Source organism: Pieris brassicae, chromosome 10, assembly GCF_905147105.1.
Source record: "Pieris brassicae chromosome 10, ilPieBrab1.1, whole genome shotgun sequence".
Taxonomy (NCBI): Eukaryota; Metazoa; Arthropoda; class Insecta; order Lepidoptera; family Pieridae; genus Pieris; species Pieris brassicae.
Genome location: NC_059674.1, coordinates 2,321,069 through 2,327,421, shown reverse-complemented (window position 1 = coordinate 2,327,421; position 6,353 = coordinate 2,321,069).

Genomic DNA, 6,353 nt, shown 5'->3' with positions numbered 1-6,353 from the left:
GCCTAATTTAATAACAATACTGTTTTATTTATAAGTACGGCATATGAATTAATGTTTGAAGAACTTTATTTCTCATAACCAAAAAATGTATTTTATTAACACGAGACAGAGATGTACGAACGAGATAGACGTCCCCATCAGCCGTCCCAACTACAGTCTACTAGCCTCATTCTGATGGGTGTTTTATGTAATAGGAGGCAAACGGGCAGGAGGCTCACCTGATGTTAAGTGATACCGCCGCCCTTGGATACTTCTTGCCAGAAGGCTCGCAAGTGCGTTGCCGGCCTTTCAAGAATTGGTACGCTCTTTTCTTGAAGGACCCTAAGTGGAATTGGCTCGGAAATACTTCAGTCGGCTCAGTGGGAAATACTCAGTTGTGGAACGACGGACGTAGCTGTGATACGGATGGTATTTTATATTTTGCCTTGGCGTCCGGTAATTGATTAAATAATTGCGCACCCTCATACTTAATAGACTTCTTCAAATAATTTGTACGTGGCGGAATTAATAACAAATTAAATCAATCTTTGGCTTATTTTTCACACAGTAGAACTCGAGAGCACGCTGCCGGCCTAAGCATTGGTACGCTTTTTGGACCCTAAGCCGAATTGGTTCGGAAATACTGGTGGTACACGGCAAAAACTGCATTAAAAAACGTTCAGTTGTGTAACGACTGACGTTGATACGGATGGGATTTTGTATTCTGCCTTGACGTCCGATGATGAAACTCAGCTGCAGGTATTAATCCGAACATCTCCTCTGAACACTCCGTGGTACACACGGTAGTTAGTGCAGAGAGATCCCACATCTCTACGCAACGCCAAGAGACAAAGACTTATTTTTTTTTTCGGTGACCAGGAGTGAAGTTCCGTCACGCCTTGCTAGGCATACGACACTTCTTAGAGGCAAATTTTTACCATGAATTCCAAATGACCGCGTAACAGAAGTCATTCGATTTGTCAACGCTCAGTATGCTAGCCATCCTCGTTTTTACACCCTTAAAAATGATCACATTCGATAGTCCACCATTAATTGAATATCCCATATTATCCTTAGTCAATTTGTTGGCACGGTTATTGGGCCGAAGCTTCTATAGTTTGGACATAACAATGTTTATCCTTTACAAAATATGACCGTATTATGTTACGTAATTATATGGCTTGGCTCAATGGAGTGTAAATCCCAATTAGGGATCCAATGTTTTAACACTGATCAAAGCTTTATCAAATGTAAATAAACACCGATCATTAGATGAACCACACTTGACAAAAAAAATGTTTTTAAAATACCTCTGAAGCGCGGAGTTTATTGGGAATTTTTTGTCTCTATAAATTGGTTGTAGATCATTTTTTTTTGATCTTTTGCATCAAAGGCATTTATAATACGTCATTGTTTTTCTTAAGTACAGCTATTTAAAAAAAAACATGGTTGGTAGTAGAAATTTCACATTTATATAATTTGGGTTATATAATTTTAAAACGCCGGCAACGCGCTAGCCCTCTGGCATTGAGAGTGTCCATGGGCGGCGGTATCACTTAACAGGTGAGTCTCCTGCCCATTTGCCTCCTGTAACATAAAACAAATGGCACTTAATTTTATTGCTTCAAGTTAAAAATTTTAGATCATATTTATCTCTTAACAGTATGTTAATAGTTTAAGACCTAAAAAAAATCCTTTTCTTTTTTTGTATTATTTATTATTATTTGTAGCTTGAAATCACTGATATTAAATGTTGATAAAACTATTATACAATTAAACAATATTTACAACCTTTCCTTAATAATAATTAAAATTATTAAAAAGGCAATTACAACAAATTTTAAATGTTTTTCGGCATTTCCTCGCTCTATTGCGATACTTATTCGTTCGTCTAGTCATTTTCTTTTTAAAAACTACTACTACAGCTTAATATTTTTTAAATTTTCTTCCGATTCCTTTTTTTATGCAAGCACGACGCCCCAACTTAAAAAAGCTGTATACATGTTATATGTAACAGTTAGTGGTATAAGATTTTTTGTAGGATGTCATCCCCTCAGGGGGGTTTGGGCCCACGCACCACGTCCGAGCAGTAATGAGTTGAAAGCGGATACTTGTAGCGCACTCAGAGCGCTCGTGTCCGGTTACCCACATAATGTTGGCCGGATAAACAATGACGTCCAGCCTTTTAGCGACATTTGTGAACCCACTCAACAGACATAAGCCTAAGTGTGTTTTTTCCATTTGTGATTCGACCCGCATCAAATAGAGCTTTATACTCATTAATAGTTTTGATATTTATTTGTGTGATGTAACATTGTACAATTTTATTTTTGACACCCCGACGCAAATACGTTTGACACCTATGTATTTGTTTCTCGCTTCTGAACTAATGAATTAATGCGCTTTTTTATTAGAAGACTGAGGTTTGTTATAAACATTTGTTATAAACAGTTATTTTTAATCATAAAAACACTGTTTGTCGCTACTCCTCTCGAAGACACTCTCAGAATGCCTCGGCTAGCATACTAGGCGTTGACATAACGAATGACGCTTAGTTTCGCGGTACTAAATGGAAGTGAATGCTAAATTAACCTATAAGAAGCATAGTATATATATATAATGGCTGACTGTGCGGATTTTTGTAGTTAATCGATCTAATTGTACCACTATCTTTGCAAATAAACAGTTTATTTGTAATAAGCGTTGTTACGGAGTGAAGTACCTTGCCTTGCTAAGCACAGTATGCTTCTAAGAGGTTAATTTAGCCTTAAATAGGGATGCAAATATCATATTAATTTTTATAATGTCATAAAAATAAGTTAAGTTATTTACAATTGTTGTCAAATTTATTGTCCAAATGAACCTTGCCTTTAAAAATTCAATCACCTTCACCTTGTAACATAACTTCTAGAAAGGTGATTAAATAGTTTTATAGCCAGCGTAACAATTTTTGAATAAGATCTAGTGTATGGTTTTATATAGCAGTAGATCACCAACTTCTCTTTTCAAAGATAGCAGATGTTTCCATTACCATATCAGACATATCGATTCAGTAGTTAACGTCTAAGTGTATTGGTATATTCAAGGGTTAGACAAAGCACTCAGGCAGATATTGTTCCTGTATAAAGTCCATATAGGAGACTACTATTTCACATTGACAGATTATATGTAAGCTCGGAGGCATTACGTAAGTGCCGATGTGAAAGCCGCCTAGTCAAATGTAGAGTGACGGACCATCAGCAATAGTCCATTAAGGTAGGTCGTGTTAAGACTCTGCGATTACGATTTGTCGTGAGAGACTTTCGTCTATTATTTTTAGTATCTACTCCATTTGAAGATGATGCCATAACGACAGAAAATGCCTTTCATTTCTCACAAAATCTGCTTGATAATAAAATACATATTCTCATCTGTATTATGTAATATATGTTTTCTAATTAGTTTGCAAGAAAGGCCTCCTCACAGAATCTCTAGGTATCTCATGGCAAACTGCATCCAGCTCGAGCCAGCCGTTTTGATAATGCAATCCGCCCATCTCGTGAACTCTTTCTCCTTATCGTTTTATATAGTAAATGCTTTTAAAAACATTGTGTGCCTGGTTCAAATGCACGTCTCTAGAAGGAGCTTCTAGGCTTACAATATATTTACAGAAAAAAATCCTTGGCTAATGTACTGCCTTTAGTTGATTTCTTGTCACATATCTTCTAAAAGATACTGCCTCAGTGAGTCAACATTTTCCGTGGAAAATATAACATGAAGAAGAATTAGTTTTTCACGGTGAACCTCAGATATAATCACTGCATACTAACTAAGAGCATCGCGGTCAAACTTAAAACCCTTGCCAGTACTTACGATATACTTTGCCGTTTAAATAAATAACTACGCGTTGAAAACTTTGTTAATGAATAAACGCTCACTTGTCTTGAAGCATTAGAAATGTCGAGTTGTGTAAATAGTAATCAGGTTTTATTATGTGAAGTCGGAAAGTGTAAAAGCCTTCCAAAGGCAGAATAGTCGCGAGTGTAGGCACCGGCCTGGGCGGGTGAATGGGAGGTTTGATACGCCATTAGTTCATTAGCAGTCTTATGTGCCTGTCATAAGCCGATTACGGAGTCGCAACTTACGCGCGCCGGGACAAATTGACTATGGATGATTACCTTACACGTAATGCAGAGCGTACTTTTTCACCTAATTATGCCCTTGTTAGGAGGTTCTTTATAAAAGATTTACAAAGTAGCTTTGGTGGCTTAGACTAACAGTAATTACATTAGAATATTATCTAAACTTTTTGTAAAATCAATGACATGTGTCAACGTCATCAAAGGGTATAGATATGGATTTTATAATTGTCTCTAGAAGAACTTATCACAGCAACGGTGGCAATCTGAATATTATTTAACTGTAAATAGATATTATTGCTATTTTTTAGAGAACCGGGGCTCGTCTGGTGTTATATAATACCGCCCATGAACACTCTCAATTGCAGAGGGCTCACGAATGCGTTTCAAGCCTATGAAAAAAGAAAACTTTTATTCATCCGGGATTTTTTTTGTCGAAGAAAACTTGAAAACACAACATGTTACAGGATATTAAAAATTATTATAAATGAAATGCAATATGTATATAATACATAAATATAGAACCACAGGTGCCTTAATTATTACTCAAAACAATCATAAACTTACCCAAAGAATTAACTAAACTACCTAGTTTCATCATACGTTTGATACTGAACTATGTTATGCTTGAAACTTTATATCTACTCATTACAGTAAATATTGTATCTAATATTTACGGCAAATAGTACGGGAGCCCATAGCTTAGGTTCTTTCGAAAACCATATCCTTAAAATCCTATCTCATAACTCCTCCTTTCTAAGCGAATCCTTTAAGGTCTGCAGTTAGGCTATGGAATTCACTTCCAGTCCTCATTCGCTTAGCTCCTTCACTATATTCGCATATCTGAACCTGATTTAAAATTATCGTGATTCATGTGCACTTTTTCTTTTTATGTGTCCTTTTCTTTAATATTGTCCTGATCAATATTATATATATATATATATATATATATATATATATATATATATGGAATACAATATACCTAATATTCCATTAGTTATGTCTATATGTCTTATGTAATTTTGCACATCATGCTTACCTTATCAAATTTTTTCTCACATTGGTTAAAGAGATCGCTCGAAAGCAATACCAGTTGCCCTCCTTTTTATTTAGTCATTAGTATAATAATACTTCAAGATAGGAGAGTAACAACTCTTAAAGGAACCGGCAACACAGTAAGCCTTCTAAGTATATATATAAAGATTATTATAGCTTATGTTCGCGTAACCATTATAAAAAAACACAATAACAATTGAACGCGACGCAGGCTAAATACACATATTGTTAAACTGGTTCTTTGAAGTTCCTCCAATCTCATAGAACATTGTTAAGTAATCGATTGAACCTATTATTGTACACAATTCGACTTCCACACACACACATACACACACATCATGTCATTTATATACAATAATGACGTTTTTACACGCTATTTGCAATGGATTAATTAGGTCCTTTGACTTATTGTCGCTTTTACTGTTTCACACCCCTTCTTCATACAAAACAAGGCGAAACCTAACTTATTCAAATTCCTCGGTCCAATACAAGCTATTACAATCATTGTGATTCAGTCATCTATAATATACCTTCAGATTGTAACACAAATTACCAGCAAATACACATGTCTAATGAAAGTAAAAAATTACACGAAAATCATTGTATTGTCTTTTGTTAACATAGCTTTTACACATTTAAATAAAACACTTTTTTACCACAGTTAGTCACCGTGACCACGCACGCTGTAAAGCACGCGAAATGTCGTTAAAAAAATTAAAATTATGTAAAATAATTATAAGTTTATAATAGCTTCAACCAGTAAAAAAGTGTTTTCATTAAATTAAAATCTTTAGTATCCTTTATTACATTATATATACATATTATTATAACGATCATCCTACAATTTACTATATATACATACAGTTAACACTGTTTATGTTGGAATGTGTATTCCGGTTTTGGCTTTTGTGTAAATTGTCATTGTTTAGATATTGTATAAGTAGTAGGAATACTGAAGCAAGTAAATAATTATAAATAACGTCCCATATATACATGAATAGAGTCGCGTAAGTCCAGATAAATCTTTTAATTTAACTTGACGGTAAATTCAATGTACTCCCGACCGAGGGTGGCTTTAAAGTCAAAGACGTTAGTCCATCTCTGCTTTATGATGTTATCTCTAACAGGTCGAGATGGGGTTCCTGAGTGGTTGCAGAATTTGCCGTTGATAATTGCCACTAATGGAAAAGTCTGGTCACC